Genomic DNA, 17,634 nt, shown 5'->3' with positions numbered 1-17,634 from the left:
ATCTGAGCTGTTTGCCTGAGCAACCCAGAACGTATCCCACTGTCCACTTCATTCCCTGTATCTCGTCCTGCTGCTTACACTAATCTATTCTATTATCTAGATGCAACAGTCTCTCTCCCAACTATTTTTAATGGGGAATGTCCAGGACTAGAAATTTATCTCCTATTGCTTGAGCTAACTGTACAATGTAAGATTAAGGTTATTTTTAAAGATTAGCTTTATTTGCCACTTGAACATCGAAACATCAAGTGAAATGTGTCATTTTCATCAAATCAAATCAGCGAAGATATACTGGGGCAGCCTGCAAGTGTCGGCACACTTCCAGCATATCTTCAACTCACTAACCCTAACCTTTACATCTTGGGGTATATGGGGTGTCAGGGAGGGGTAGCACCTCTGGTGGGGGAACATGTCGCGTCCTTTTCAGGGCGGTTAATCCACCTTTGGTCCCCACCTGGCACTCAGCTCTCACCTGTGGCTCCCCGTAGCTGTTTGCATGCGACAGCGGCCACACCCCGGGCAACGGCTTCGACAAGCCGGCTAAACCAGGTGAGGGTAGCCGACGGGTCTCAAACCCTCGGTGAGATAGGGAGTTGTCTATCCCAGCATGTGAAGACAGACTTCGGCGGATTGAGCGGACGAGACCAGCGGAAGGTCCAACGGTCAAGAAGGCGGTCTCTGCAAGCGTCGTGGAACGTGTAGAGCACGACAAGACACAGAAGACGTCCTGGTCATCCACTGCGCCTAGTCCCATCTCCAGCCGTCTAGACTCTGTCTTGCCACTGGATCCAGATGGGAACTGGGAAGAGAGAGTGAGGCTGACGCTGCGCAACTCTCCCTCACTTAAATCCAAATCACGCGTTAGTCTCGACACCATCATTATGGTGTCGAGGTTCTCTTCGACGTCAACGATGGACGAACAACAACAACATCTTTGGACTGTGGGAGGAGACCGGAGAACCTGGAGGAAACCCACGCGGCCACAGGGAGAATGTACAAACTCCTAACCAAACCCTCTTTGGAGATAGCTGGTGCTGTAAAGCAATTTCACTGACCGCTGTGCTGCCATTGTGCCCACACTACTGCAGTGTAATAGTGATTGTGCACCTTGCACTCTCTTCCTGAAACCCTTTCCATTGAACAAAGGAATGAACATTAGCAGCAGATACAGCCGACCAATTCTAACATGCAGACTGTTTGGTTCTTCCAGATGGAGCCAAATTGCTCTTTAATGGTTTTACTATTGACGCTTTGTAAGCAAATGATCAAACTGCATTTCAGAACATTACAAACAACTTTGGGCCCCGTATATAAAGAACGATGTGCTGGCCTGGACAGGGTCCAGAGGAGGTTCACAAAAACGATGCTAGGAATGAAAGGCTTAACATTTGAGGAGTGTTTGATAGTTCTGGGCCTGAACTCGATGGAGTTTAAAAGAATGAAGGGTGATCTCCTTGAGATTTATTAAATGCTGAATAGGTTGATTATGGAGAGGATGTTTCCAGTAGGAGGACAGTTAAAGATATGGGGGTACAGCTTCTGAATAAATGTACTGTACATTCCTTTAGAACAGAGATAAGGAGGAATTTCTTTAGCTAGAGAGTGGTGAATCTGTGCAATTCATTACCACTAACTCCTGTGAAGACCAAGCCTTTGGGTGTACTGAAGACCAAGATTCAAAGTTTCTTGATTGGAAAAGGGTTAATGGTTATGGGGAGAAGGCAGGAGAATACGGTTGAGAAACAAAACAGCCATGCTTAGGCGAGGGAAGAAACCACAGTATCCACAAGTGAGCAGTTTTGGGCCCCATACCTAAGAAAGGATGTGCTGGTATTGGAAAGGATCCAGATGAGGATTATGACACTGATGCCAGGAAAGTAAGGGTTAATCTATGAGTGTTTGATGGCTCTGGGCCTATACTTGCTGGAGTTTAGAAGAGTGAGGGGGGATCTCATTGAAACCTGCCAAATATTCAAAGGCCCTGATAGAGGAGATAAGCAGAAGATGTTTTCAATAGTGTGATAGTCAAGGACCAGAAGGCACAGCTTCAGAATAGAAGGACGTCACTTTAGAACAGAGATAAGGAAAAATGTCTTTAGCTGGAAGGTGGTGAATCTGTGGAATTCATTGTCACAAACTGCTGTGGAGCTCTATTCATTGAGAATATTTAAAGTGGAGCTTGATAAGTACTTAATTATTAAATGTGTCAGAGATTACAGGGGAAAGACGGGACAATGGGGTTGTCAGAGATCATGTCATAGAACAATGGAGCATGAAAGTAGGCCCTTTGGCCTAACTCATCCATGCTGACCAAAGTGTCCACCTAAGCTAGTCCCATTCACCCAAATTTGACCAATTTCCCTCTAAACCTTTCCTATCCATGTACCTGTCCAAATATCTTTTAAAAATTATGATTATACCTGCCTCAGCTGTGGAATTAACAAAGGCACCGGAGAGACACTGAAGCTAGTGAATGTAGTGTTTATTTAGCAAAACCACGAGACACTCTTGGATGAAGGGACCTGCCCAACCTAATATAACAAGACGTTTTTATATGCTAAAGATCAAAGGTAACAGCAGGACAATTCTAAAGTTACAATCTATCTACAATGCTTCCTTTGAATTACATGTAGTTTTCAAGCTCCTCATTCTTCACACTCACAGTCCAGACACCCAAAAAGAATGCTAGGCCACACTCTAATGGAGTGCTTGTTTGCGATTGACACCAGCCTGCAGCTCCAGGAAGCCAATTGTTCAGAGCTGTGTTTTAAATTCTGTTTGCAATTCACATTCAAATCGGAAAAATGGCTGCTGTTGAAGTTAATATTTGCTGGAAACCTAACTCCACAATCCAACCTAACAAACTGCTTCCTCTCACATCTTGTTCCATTTACACACCACTATATGCATGAAAAAGCTGCCTCTCAAGTTCCTATTAAATCTTTTCCCTCTCACCTTAGACCAGCAGATATACTCTCTAGTTGTTGATACACTCACTATGTCCAATCACCATATCTGTGCCCCTCATGATTTTGAATAATTCTCTGAGATCACTCCTCAATTTCCTATGCTCCAAGGAATAAGATCATAAGACCATAAGACATAGAGCAGAAATAGGCCATTTGGCCCATCTGCTCTGCCATTCTATCTTGGCTGATTTATTACCCCCTCAATCCCGTTCTCTTGCCTTCTCTCCATAACCTTTGACGCCCAGAATAATCAAGAACCTATCAACTTCTGCTTTAAGTATACCAATGACTTGTCCTCTGCAGCAGTCCTTGGCAATGAATTTCTCAGATTCATCTCCCTTTGCCTAAATAAGTTCCTCCTCATCTTCATTTTTGTATTCTGAGGCTGTGCCCTCTGGTCCTAGACTCCCTCACCATAAAAAAACATCCTCTTCACCTCCACTCTATCAAGACCTTTCAATATTCGATAGGTTTCAATAAAATACAACCACTCCCCCATTCTTCTAAACTCCAGCAAGTATAGACCCAGAGCCGTCAAACTCTCTTCCTAAGTCAACTCTTTCATTCCCAGGATCATTCTCGTGCACCCTCTCTAGACCCACTCCAATGCCAGCACATGCTTTCTTCGATAAGGGGCCCAAACCTGCACACAATATTGCCAGTGCAGTCTGACCATTGACTTAGAAAGCCTCAACCATTATAAAGTCTGACCTACCCAACTTCTCCATGTAACTCAGACTCCCAAGTCCCGGTTATTTTCTCATAAGTCTTTTCTGCACTCTTTCCATCTTGATGACATCTTTCCTCCAGCATGGTGACAAAAACTAACTGTAATACTCCAAGACCGGCCTCACTAACAGCTTGTAGAACTGTAACATAGCATCCCAATTTCAATACCCAGTAGCCTGGCTAATAAGGGCCAGTGTGTCAAAAGCCTTCCTCATCACCCAGTGATGTCAAGATTTCATGTAAGATTTTGGGTGACACCCCAGGGTGTTAATAGGGCAGTATTGTATTATCTAGGCTTCCAGATTTCAAAGAAAAAGGTGCTCTGCAGTGGCATAGTAGTTAGGGTGACATTATTGCAGTTTTGGGCATTCCAAAGTTCAGAGTTTAATTCCAGTGTCACGTGTTAGGAGTTTGTCTGTTCTCCCCATGATCTGCATGGGCTTCCTCCAGGTATTCCAGTCTCCACCCATCGTCCAAACACGTGCTGCTTGGTAGATTAATCCTTCATCGTAAATTGTCCTGTGATTAAGCTAGTGTTAATAGGTTGGTTGCTGGGCAGTGCAGCTCATTGGGTAGAAGGGCCTGTTCCATGCTGTATCTCTGAGTAAAATTAAAATAAATGAAAAGGAAGGCTGCTTTGGCCTCACACACCAATATAGAAGTTCCCAAGGCACTTCGAGAAGATGAGACTGGGCAAGGCTCTGTAGAATCCACTCCAAAGCTGTGTGAAACATTGATTCCTGAACCAATGTATATCACCAACTTCCAGATTATCTCGCAACTCTTTGAGGGAATCTGAATCTGAATCAGGTTTAATATCACCAGCATATGTCATGAAACTTGTTGTCTTTGCAGTAGCGGTACAATGCAATACACAACAATAGGAAAAAACGTGAAATGCAGTAAGAACATACATATCTTAGTTAAATTAAATAAGTAGTGCAAAATCAGAAATTTAAAAAATTAGTGAGACAGCGTCCATGGGTTCAATGTCCATTCAGAAATTGGATGGCACAGGGCAAGAAGTTGTTCCTGAATCATTGAGTGTGTGCCTTCAGGCTTCTGTACCTCCATACAGAACAAGGCATGACCTGGGTGTTGGGGGGTTCTTAATGATAGATGTCACCTTTTTGAGACATCACTCCTTGAAGCTGTCCTGGATACTACAGAGGCTAGTACCCATGATGAAGCTGACTTAAGTTTACAACTCTGCAGCTTACTCGCATCCAGTGTGGTAGTGCCCCCATCCTCACCCCCATACCAGATGCAGCCTGTGAGAATGCTTTCTACAGTACATCTGTATACATTTTTTGAGTGTTTTAGGTGCCATGCCAAATCTCCTCAAACTCCTAATGAAATATAGCCACCGTCAAACCTCCTTTGTAGCTGCATCAAATTGCTTGCCACATTTTTGAATTTAACATGAGTGACTACAGTTCCAAAATACTTCATTAACCGTAAGTGCTTTTGACTTGACCTGAAAAAGACTGCAGAAATGTTCATTTCATTCCTTTCATTGGGTTCTCAAGCATTTTCTGCAGAGCAGACGAGAAAAATTTGCCTGTGACAGCAAGCTAAAATCGCAATCACATAAATATATCATTTGTACTTCTCCTTTCTAAGAATCAGAGAATTGAGCTAGAGCAACTTTTTTGGAGAATGGAGAATGGAGAAAATCCAATTTAATTTTTGTATTCCAGGTGGCTACTCAGGAACTGTAATGACAATAAGAAAATCCACCGACTTGATTCCTTGCCATGGCTCAGATCTCATCTTATCTTCAGCAGCCTACACACACTTAACTCAAATAGGAGTCTGAGCTTTAGAGAGAGTAATGGGATTATTAACTCTTAAACCACAAGGCACCGAGTTTCTTTCACTAATCTGGAACTAAGAAGTCCCCTGTTTGTATTACTTAGTGATTCTGTAAAGGTATCCATAAAGAATTCTGTCTGCAGTGAAAACATAATTCCATTGTAATGGAGGTAATTTTCACCAACATCCAGACTTCTTGGTAGGCAGCCCAAGGATCATTTACATACTGAACAAGAGCTCCCTGGTCAGAGTAAGGGAAGAGTGGGAGGCGGAGGAAGGGAAGAGGGAGAAGGATGGAGAGGTGAGAGGACAGTGCTGGAGAGGAGAATGGATGTGGGAAGTTAAGGACATAGAGCAGTTCAGCACAGGACAGACCCTTTAGCCCACCATGTTGTTCTGATCCAATTAACTTAGTACCAAATGATCAGTGAAGCTAATCTCCTCTACCTGCACAATGTCCACATCCTTCCATTTGCCTCACATTCATGGGCCTATCTAAATGTCCCTTAAAGGTCTCTAAGGGAACTGCTTCCACCAGCACCCCAAGCAGTGGATCCCAGGCCCACCACTCTCTGCATAAAAAAACTTGTCCCTCACATCTCCTTTGAAATTGCCCCATCTTGCCTTAAATGTGTGCCCTCTGGTGTTAGACGTTAAGTTGGTGAAGGGAGCGGCAGAGGGAAGGAGGGAGACGGAGCTTTGAGATATGAAGGGGGGTGAAGGAAAGGGAGGAGTTGGAGTGGAGAGGGAAGGAGGGGTGGGGTGGAGAAAAGGAGGCGTAGGGGAGAGAGGAGAAGGAGAAGGAAGGACGGGAGGGAGAGGAGAGAAGGCGTGAGGGAGAGCAAGTTGAGGAGAGGAACAGAGTGATAAAAAGAGTGAAGAAGAGGGAGAGGTAAAGGTGGGAATGACAAGAAAAAGGAAGCAGAGCTGGTGCATCTTGGAGAGAGGAGGAGGAGAGGGGAATGAGATAGAGAGACAAATAGGTAAATAGATAGATAGATATAGATAGAGAGAGCGAGAGAGAGAGAAAGAGAGAGAGAGAGCTGTCAGCTTGTCAATGCCTTCCAGCTTAATTGAAACTTTCTTTGGAACAATCCTCAAGTAAGTTCATTCAGTAAACTTTCTCTATGGGACAGTTGTTTTTTCCAAGGATAACCCCCATCCACAACCCAAACCACCCCTGTTGTTTGAAGTCCAGTGTTATCAAACCTTGCAAAAGAGGATGCAAGGCCTCTGGATACAGAATTCACTTTCTAATAGAAGGCAAAGGACAGAGATCGATGGGAGGAGGTCCATGGCCAGTGGTGCTCTGCAGAGTTCCATACTGGGACTGCTGCTGATTGTGATATGTAGAAATGAACTGGATGAAAATGTGGATGGCTGGGTTAGTAAGGTTGCAGTTGACACAAAAATTGGTGGCTTCATGGATAAGAAAGAAGATTGCCAAAGGATACAGTGGGATCTGGATTATTTGCAGAAATGAGCAGATAAATGGCGGATAAATTCATTTGGGCAAGTGTGAGGTGTTGGGTTTTGGAGATCAGAAAAAAGAGACAGTACACAGTTAGTAGCAAGCTCAAGTTTAGGTTCCAGGCTCAGCAATATCTTCTATCCATTAGTTATCAAATTTTTCAATGGACCTCTTATACAATAAGAGACCCTCTGTCACACAATCTACCTTGTTATGATCTTGCATTTTAATTATTTACCTGCACTCCACTTTTACGATAGTTTTTACACTTTACTCTACATTGTTCTGCCTCTGTGCAATGTGATCTATATGAACCAGATGCAAGACAAGTGTATCTTGGTACATGTGATAATAATAAGCCTATTTATTTTTTAATTTATTGAGATACGGTGCACAATAGGCACTCCTGGCCCTTCGAGCTGCGGCACCCAACAACCTCAGTTTACCCTAGTCTAATCACAGGACAATTTACAATGACCACTTGACCTACCGACTTGGACTGTGGGAGGAAGCCGGTGTGGTCACAGGGAGAACATACAAACTCCTTACAGGCAGTGACGGGAAGCAAACCCAGGTTGCTGGTATTGTAAATTGTTGCGCTAACAACTACGCTAACCATCCCACCCAATACCAGTACTGACGTACAGAGGGATCTTGGGGACCAAGTCCATAGCTCCTTGAAAGTGACCCACAAGTTATTAGGGTGGTAGAGAAGGCTGTGGCCTTCAGTAGTCAAGGCAGTGAGTTCAGGAATCAGAATGTTTTAATGCAGCTTTGTTAACTCTGGTTAGGCCGCATCGGGAGTAATGTATTCGATTCTGGACATCCCATTAAAGGAAGGATGTGAGGTTTTACCAGAAGAGGTTGCTGCCTGGATTAGAGAGCAGGGGCAATAAAGAGAGGCTGGGGAAAAAATAGTGCATTCTTGGGGCAGCGAAGGTTGAATGGAAACCTGATAGAATTTCATCAGTCAGGACCAGAATCAGGTTTATTATCACATACATATGTTGTGAAATTTATTGTTTCGTAGCAGCAGCACATTGTAATGCATGAAAAACTAGCTCAAAGTTCAAAGCACATTTATCATCAAAGTATGTATGTATACATTATACAGCCTTTGAGATTCATCTCCTAATAGACAGCCACGAAACAAAGAAACCCAGAAAAGCCCATTAAAAACACCCAACGTACAGAGCAAAAAAAAATCATACAAACAATAACCACAAGTAATGTTCTGAACCGAGTGTACTATACAGTCCACAAAAAGTGTACGATAGGTTACAAGAAATATAGAAATAAATAGTGCGAAAAGAGAGCAAAATATTGAGATAGAGTAATGAGAAGCATAGCTCAACAGCCTCTATCTTTTTACTAGTGTTGAAATGCCTCATACCAACCTGCATGCATTTAGGGTGAGAGAAGAAACGTTCAGAGGAAATGTATGGGGCAAGTTCCTTACGGAGTGGTGGGTGCCTGGAATGAGCTGCCACGGATGGTAGTGGAGGCAGATGCAATTGAGGGGTTTAAGATTCGTTTAGATAGGCACATGATTATTCCGTGAATGGAGGGATATGTACTATGTGCAGACAGAAGGGATTAGTGTAGTTTGACATCAGAATTAGTTTGGCAAAACACCATAAGGTCTTAAGACCATACAATATAGGAGGAGAATTAAGCCATTTGGCCTTCAAGTCTGTTCTACCATTTCATCATGGCTGATCCATTTTCCCTCTCAATCCCACTCTCCTGCCTTCTCCCTATATCCCTTAATGCTGTGACCAATCAAGAATCCATCAATTTCTGTCTTAAATATACTCAATGACTTGGCCTCCACATTCGCTGCGGTAATGAATTCCACAGATTCACCACTCTCTGGCTAAAGAAATTCCTCCACATCTCCATTCTGAAAGGACACCCTTTATTCAGAGAGGTCATAGACTCCCCCACCATAGGAAGCATGCTCTCCACAACCACTCTGTCGAGTCCTTTCAACATTCAATAGGTTTCATTGAGGTCACCCCTCATTCTTTAAAATTCTAGTGAGTACAGTCCCGGAGACACCGTGGTCAAAGGACTTGTTCCTGTGCTGAACTGTTCTAAACCATATTCTGTTGCGCAAGTTAGAGTCTAATTAACTTTTAAACTCTGTTCAAAATAGTCTGGGGAAAACAGACTGGATTGGGACATCACACACAAAATGCTGGAGACACTCAACCGGTCAGGCAGCATCTATAGAGGGGAATAAACAATCAACATTTTGGGTCGAAACCCTTCATCAGGCCTGGGGCATCATTTTCATTTCCCTAAGGACACTGTAAATTCACTGGGTTTTCACAAATACTGTCAGAAGCAACAATTGTGTTCATTTCTTTAAATGGTTTGACTTTCAAATAGGAAAATTAATATATATAACAGTTAAATAAAATAAGACTAAATGGAGACTAATTTCAGGAACCGAAGATCCATTTACTAACAGGTTAGATTACATCTGAATTTAAAATTCAGGGTCACTTTGAAATTGGTGCTCCTAATCAATCAGGTCTCTGATGCGGATTGTGAACCACCACATGACGAAAGGAATTCCGTCAGGTGTCTCAGCCAACATACTCCCTTCAACCGGCACTGACAAAAATATTGCCTTTTGGATCTTGCATTTAGTTTCACTTCTGTCTCCATAACAACAGCACTACATCTTGCATTGATTAATTGCATGTGGAAAAAATATCTAGATATACCTGAGGCCAGATAAGATGTTTTATATATGTGTTCTTCTTGACTTTCAGGCTTGCGGGATAAGTAGAGCCGGCTGGTAGTGAAGTGACATCAGCTGTGGACTTGGAGGCAAACGGTTCTGGATTCGAATCCGGCTGGCTCCTTGCACACTTTCCATCTGTGCAGGGTAGTGCACTGAGCTAGCAACCTGGCCTTGTGAAAAAACAGACAAAAATGTTAAAGAAACATCAATTGTTGCCCAATGAGCCACAAGGCGAGGAGAGGGAAAAGCGCTCCCCAGGTCCCCAAATGCATGATAGGTCCTGTTTACAAAGGATGGAATAACTCTGAAAGAACAAATATAAATTGTCAGTTTCATCATTTGCCAATGCTCCTGGCTTGGTATGTTCCAATTTGTTATCCCAATCACTCACTTCCTTACCTTCTGCAAGCAATGAGCCAGCCAGAGTTATTATCACACCTCTAGCAACAGCTTACGGTCCTCAATGTTTGCACAGCTTCCCCACACCTTCATTAGTTATACCAAGTGACCTTTACATAACCTGTGACCTTGGTGAACTCTCATTACTAATTTCTGCTTTCAGTACAAATAAATGTTTCTTACACCATCATTAACAGCAGTGGATAACCCCTTGATTATCTGTGCCCCTCGTAAGCTCTCATTACCATTTGTTGGAAAATGTCTTCAAAATCTGCCTCACATTATCATTAGCGTCATAAAGTGATCACTTTTAGATGGTAGATCTCCCAGGAACTCTCATTACCATTACTCAGTTGGTGTCGTTGTACATCTATGTTACGCCATCGTTAGCATTAGGCCTTTTGGCTCATCCCTTTCCCCATATACTCTCATTAATATCAGTCAGCGCACTGTTACTTCATCCACCAATTCCCCTCGCACCCATTGTTTGTCTAACTGGATGACCTTTCTATGGTTTGTAACCCTATTTATAAGCTCTAATTACTATCAGCCATATCCCTGTCGTTTTATAGACATATATTATTAGCAACAAGGGACCGCTCTTCCCTTGGTCCATACACTTCTCCTTAAACACTCATTAATGTTAGTCAGTCTGCAGTTTCCTGGAAAAATAGTATCACCAAGGCTCGACAGAGAGATGATATGAAGCATAACAGCCATATAAACCTGAACGAGTTACATTTACATCTCAGTGCAGGCTAGACTCAATTAAATGGTTCTGGGACATGCACTTCATGTCACTTCATGGCACTTCAGTCGAAGTTTGTAGTCCAGAATTGGAGGCATACAGCACCAAAACATCCCGCCACATCCATATCATCCATCAAGTACCAACTGTACTAACCAGGTTTGCCAGAATTTGGTCCATATTGACAAGTCATATGCAGATACAGTAGTTGGTAAGTATTGTGGGAGTACTTGCCCCCACCACCTATGTAGGCAGTGATTAGTCAGGTGGCAAAGGTTACAAGGAGGCAGCAGGAAAATGGAGTTGAGAGGGATAATAAATCAGCCAGGATGGAATGGTGAAGATGACTGGATGGGCCAAATAGCCTGATTCTGCTCCTATGTCTTATGGCCTTGTGGTCTTACAAGGTGAGGCGAGGTAGCAGGCCCATTACCAAGAGCGAGAAAGACTTAAGGTTTGATCAATTTAAGCACCATGCCAAATCAGAAGGGACAAGTTCAGGCCGAATCCAGGCAGCAGAGTCCAGGCCCTGGAGCATATCAAAGAGAATGAACCAGATGTTTGGACGTTTATTTTGGCACTGGGCCAGATTGAAAAGGTCAGGTTGTTGGGGTCAGAGGTGAGGGACAGGCCAGTTCAGCTCACTGCTCCACAATATTTACTTGGCTCTGTGCTGACCTAGGAGTCTGAGACTCTCTTTGTGGAGTCCAGTGAAGAATCCTAAACAAGAGAAAATCTTCAATATGCTGGAAATCCTGCCAAAGAGTTTCGGCCCAAAATGTCGACTGTACTCTTTTCCTAGATGCTGCCTGGCCTGCTGAGTTCCTCCACCATTTTGTGTGTGTTGCCCTGATACAGGTCTCTATTGAGGCCTAAGTGTAGGAAGGGGGACAGGGGAAGAGAAATCATGGTTGGGAAAAGGGGAAGGGAGAGAGGAGGGAGCAGAAAGCACCAGAGAGACATTCTTTAATGATCAATACATCAATTGTTTGGAATCAAATGACCTTGCCTGGTGTCTCAGGGCTGAGGATGTCAGCACCTGCACCATCCCAGCCTCTGGCACTCCTTCGCTGCCACCTATCCCTCACCCCTCCCATGGCATTCCACATTCATCATTCCCAACATCCTCTGGTCCCACCTGATTTACAAACTTGCTTTCTGCTCTACGTTGACAAATGCAGTACTGTGCAAAAACTCTTAGGGACCCTAGCTATATATAGATGTGCCTAAGACATTAGCACAGTACTGCACCCCATTATGATCTTGCACCCTACTGTCTACCTGCACTTCACTTGCTCTGTTCAAAGGTCAAAGGTTCAAAGGTCCAATTTAATGTCAGAGAAATGTACACAATAAACGTACATTCTGAAATGCTTTTTCTTCACAAACATCCACAAAAACAGAGAAGTGCCCCAAAGAGTGAACAACAGTTAAACGTAAGAACCCTGAAGTCCCCCCCAGCTCCCCTCCCTCCCGCATGTAAGCGGCAGCAAGCAACGACCCCCCCTCCCCCCACCAACAAAAAAAAGCCTCAGCACCGGCCACCGAGCACTCAAGCGCGAGCAAAGCAACAGCAGAGACACAGACTTGCAGTTACCCCGAAGACTTCCCATTTCACCCGGTGTACAATGTACCACAGGCTCTCTCTCTCCCTAATAAGGGAGAAGGAGATGTCTCTGTTTTTCCCAGTGAGCGGGGAGACATAACAAACAACTCGCTGGTTTACGATGTTAGAAGTCCGTTACGTCGCTTTTTCCAAGCTCTGTGCCTGAAGATCTCAAAGATCCCGGGTATTTGGGCACACAGTAGTAGATTTTCCAGTTCCCTCAAAGACACATGGGTCTCCTGCAGTGATACCAACCCTCGATCCTCCCACCTCCAGAGCCCTGAGATCTTGGGCTTCCAAATCTGAGCTGGACTCTCAGGCCAAACCCTTGGCGTGCCAAACAATGGCAGGTCCAGAAACCCCGAGAACAGGTCCCATTCCTGCAAAGAACCGAAATCAGTGTTTAACTCCAGGTCAGGGTTTTCAAAAGAACCCTGAAAGGGGAAAATAAAGATATTAAAGATGGAAATGGAGCTGTTTCTGAAGATGCAAGCAGAGGAGTTGCCGTTTAGCGCCATCTTAACCACTCCGCCTCCCAGAAGTACTGTTACACATTATTCTGCATTATTAGTGCTTTAATTTGTTCTACCTGGCTGTTGGATATAACCCAAACAGCGGGTGACACATTGGCATCGCTGTAGGGTCAGCGCAATCCGAGGTGTCACATCCTGTAGGGGTTATCATCCTCGAGCTGGGTGACACATCACTGTAAGGCCTCATCCCAGCGTGGGGTCGCACATCGATGTAGAATATCACATCAGTGACAGAGGTGACACCACATTATAGTGCGATACCACACTGTAAAACTGACGCTGCACTGCAGGTTGATGCGGTTTTTCCGTATTGTTGAGGTTGGCGTGGCCTTTCATTGATTCTGTTATGGTTATTATTCTATTATGGATTTACTGAGTATACCCACAAGAAAAAGCATCCTTCCCCACTCCCTTCTCTACTCTACTCCTTGAGATCTTAATGAAAAGGGAACGGCAGCACAAGAGAAGGATAAAGGAACAACGAAGGAAGAACTATCTTTGATAGCTCGTGCACAGAAATATTATTCGTGTTCATTCAAGGGATGTGGAGTTCAACCCAGATAGGTGTGAGGTGGTTCATTTTGGTAGGTCAACTACAATGGCGGAATATATTATTAATGGTAAGACTCTTGGCAGTGTGGAGGATCAGAGGGATCTTGGGGTCCGAGTCCATAGGACACTCAAAGCTGCTACACAGGTTGACTCTGTGGTTAAGAAGGCATATGGTGCATTGGCCTTCATCAATTGTGGGATTGAGTTTAAGAGCCAAAGGGTAATGTTGCAGCTATATAGGACTCTGGTCAGACCCCACTTGGAGTACTGTGTTCAGTTCTGGTCGCCTTACTACAGGAAGGACGTGGAAACCATAGAAAGGGTGCAGAGGAGATTTACAAGGATGCTGCCTGGATTGGGGAGCATGCCTTATGAAAACAGGTTGACTGAACTCGGCCTTTTCTCCTTGGAGCGACGGAGGATGAGAGGTGACCTGATAGAGGTGTTCAAGATAATGAGAGGCATTGATCGTGTGGATAGTCAGAGGCTTTTTCCCAGGGTTGAAATGGTTAGCACGAGAGGGCACAGTTTCACAGAGCAGATGTCAGGGATAACTTTTTTATGCAGAGAGTGGGTGAGTGCATGGAATGGGCTGCCGGCGATGGTGATGGAGGTGGAAACGATAAGGTCTTTTAAGAAACACCTGGATAGGTACATGGAGCTTAGAAAAATAGAGGGCTCTAGGTAAGCCTAGGTAGTTCTAAGGTAAGGACATGTTCGGCACAGCTTTGTGGGCCGAAGAGCCTGTATTGTTCTGTAGGTTTTCTATGTTTCTATGTTTCTCAGCTTTTATTTGATTGCCCAGTGCTTGTTGCCCTTTGAGAAGCTGCCTTCTCAATCCACTGCAGCTTCTGAGGTGCAGTTATATTGCAGCGCTGTTCTGGGGAAAGATTCTAAGACTTGGATACAGCATCAGTACAGAAGCTGTGATGTATTTCTGAGACAGGATGACCTGTGTCCTGGAGGGTAACTAAGCTGATGCTTGAACTCCTATAGGCACGTGTGACTTCAAAGTTCAAAGCTCCAAGTACATTTATCATCAAAGTATGTATGCCATATACAACCTCGAGATTCCTCTTCTTGCAGGCAGCCACAAAACAAAGAGACACAATAGAGCCAACTAAAAATAACCACATAACAAAGACAGTCGAACACCCAATGTACATAAAAGAACAAATCATGCAAACAAAAAAAGTAAAGAAATACCACACAGAACATGAATCGCAGAGTCCCCCTAAGTGAATCCACAGTCAACAGTGAGTATCACAGCTGACGTTGAATGTCTCCCCACTCCCTTTTGTACTTGTTAAGATCACCACACCCTCCCGCCCCCACCCAGCTGACTGGTTCCTGCAACCAGTCCAGGAACCCCCAATGGCTGCAGGCCACAGCATGGGGACAATTTAAGGATCGTCCATCATCATCGCTGAAGACCTTGACACCATTAGCACTTTTTACGAGGTTGAGTTGCTAGCTCGACGCTCAACCCAGCAGGGATGGAGAGCGTGCACGGGAGCCGGCCGGATTCGAACTAGAGACCTTTCGCTCCGAAGTCCAGCGCTGATGCCACTACGCCACCAGCCAGTTTGATGGTGTCGAGACTAGCACATGACTTGGATTTAAGTGAGGGAGAATTGGGCAGTGTCAGCCTCACTCTCTCTTCCCAATTCCCATCTGGATCCAGTGGCAAGACAGAGTCGAGACGGCTGGAGGTGGGACTAGGCACAGTGGATGACCAGGACATCTTCTGTGTCTTGTCGTGCTCTACACGTTCCACAACCCTTGCAGAGACCGCCTTCTTGACTGTTGGACCTTCCACTGGCCGCGTCCACTCAATCCGCCGGAGTCTGTCTTCACATGCTGGGATAAACATCCCCCTATCTCCTTTCCTTTATTGAGACTTTTTTGTTTCTCTTACAAGGTCACTAGTTTTTTTTTACTAACTAGGGGGAGGGAAAGAAAATCCTTCTTAAAATTTTCTTTTTCTGTACAGACAGAGCAGTCCCTGGCTTTGTATTCTATCATAGCTTGCTAGCCTTTTTTTCGGGCTTTCAGGGAGGTGGGTGGGTTAGAGTTAGGAGTCTTTTCCCATTGGGTGGTTCCGGAGCATATGTGTTTTCTATGTGGTTGTATTCTTCATCGCCGCCATTTTTAATCATCCCATATTGGTATGTGCTCTGCGCATGTATAAAGTAGAATAAAATTATAGTATGGTACTTAAACAGATTAATGTAATAAGTTGGAATATACGTGGTTGGAATCATCCTATCAAACGAAAAAAGACTTTTAAAATTATTAACCGATTCCAACCTGATAGAATTTTTGCTCAAGAGATACATATCAGGGTGGGAGATCAAAATAGATTTTTTGGATGCTGGAGAGGTTTGAAGTTCCACTCTACTTCTCAGAATAAAACTAAAGGTGTGTCCATCTTTATTAAATCCAATCTATTTATTCAAGAGGATATTGAGTCAGATTCTAATGGTAGATTTTTGATTGTTAAAGGAGTGATCTGTAACAGAAAAGTTGTTTTGGTCAATCTGTACAGTCCTAACTTAGATGATCCTTCTTTTTTTAAAAAAGGTATTTACTTTACTGCCTGATTTAAATGAATATATGTTGATAATGGGTGGGGATTTTAACTGTTGTTTAAATCCTATGATTGACAAGAGTTCAACCAATCAGCGACTTCCAAATCGCTCTGCGTCACTTATTAACTATTTTTGATTGATTTTGGATTGATCAAATTATGGAAGTAACTGCACCCCGATAACAGAGAATATTCTTTCTTTTCACATGTTTATAAAAAATATTTGCAGATTGATTATATTATAATCGATCCCCGTTTCTTGCCTAGTGTTAAAAATTGTGAATATGACGCTATTGCTATATCTGATCGTGCGCCTCTGAGTTTGTCTTTGAATTTGATGATGTCATTCTTGCCCATCCACCATGGCGCATGTCTCAGACATTATTGCAAAACTCTGACTTTGTCAGTTTCATTGAAACCCAGATAAAAGAATTTTTTCTTTTTAATGATATAGGCAATACATCCAAATTAATTATATGGGATACATTTAAAGCATTTTTATGTGGTCAGATCATTTCTTATTCAGCTAAGCTTAAAAATCAGACTAAAGCAGAATTAGATAAGATTTCAAAACAAATTAAAGACTTAGATAACATTTATGCAATCTCCCCTAATATTGATTTATTCAAACAAAGGGTGGAACTTCAGTCACAATATAACCTATTACTAACTCATCCCATTGAAGGGTATTTGCTTAAGTTAAAGAGCCAATTTTATATGTTTGGAGATAAAAATAACAAACTGCTTGCACCTCAATTAAAAACAGCTGGAGCCAAAAGGCAAATTTTGAAAATTCGTAGGAAAGATGGTACCCTGGCTTGGGAATATGAAGAAATTAACAAGACTTTTCAAGATTTTTATACTGAACTTTATAAATCTCAATGTCCAGTAGATTCTTCTGAAATGAATGCTTTCTTACGTAAGATTGCTTTTCCTAAAATTTCTGATGAGGATCAAAAAACCCTTGATGCCCAAATTACTGAAGCTGAAATTCATAAAGCTATTTTTTCAATGCAGTCTGGTAAGGCCCCTGGACTTGATAGCTATCCTGTAGAATTTTATTAAAAATTTGGAAAATTGCTTTCTCCGTATATGTTGGAAATGCTTAAGGATTCTTTTGAGAAAGATGATTTACCCTCTACTTTTTATGAGGCTTCTATTTCTTTAATTCTTAAAAAAGACAAAGATCCTACTGACTGTGTCTCATATAGACCTATTTCATTCTTGAATGTTGATGCCAAGATTCTGTCAAAGATAATGGCCAATCGGTTGGAGAATATTTAGGGTAAAATTATTTTTAAAGATCAAACAGGGTTTATAAAGGGTCGTTATTCTTTTTCAAATGTTCGGAGACTATTTAACATTATATATTCATCCTCTTTTAAAACTCTACAATGTGTTGTCTCTTTGGATACTGAAAAAGCGTTCGATCGCTTCGAATGGAAATATTTATCTAATGTTTTAGAG

This window comes from Mobula birostris, chromosome 23, assembly GCF_030028105.1.
Source record: "Mobula birostris isolate sMobBir1 chromosome 23, sMobBir1.hap1, whole genome shotgun sequence".
Taxonomy (NCBI): Eukaryota; Metazoa; Chordata; class Chondrichthyes; order Myliobatiformes; family Myliobatidae; genus Mobula; species Mobula birostris.
This window is presented reverse-complemented; position numbering follows the sequence as displayed.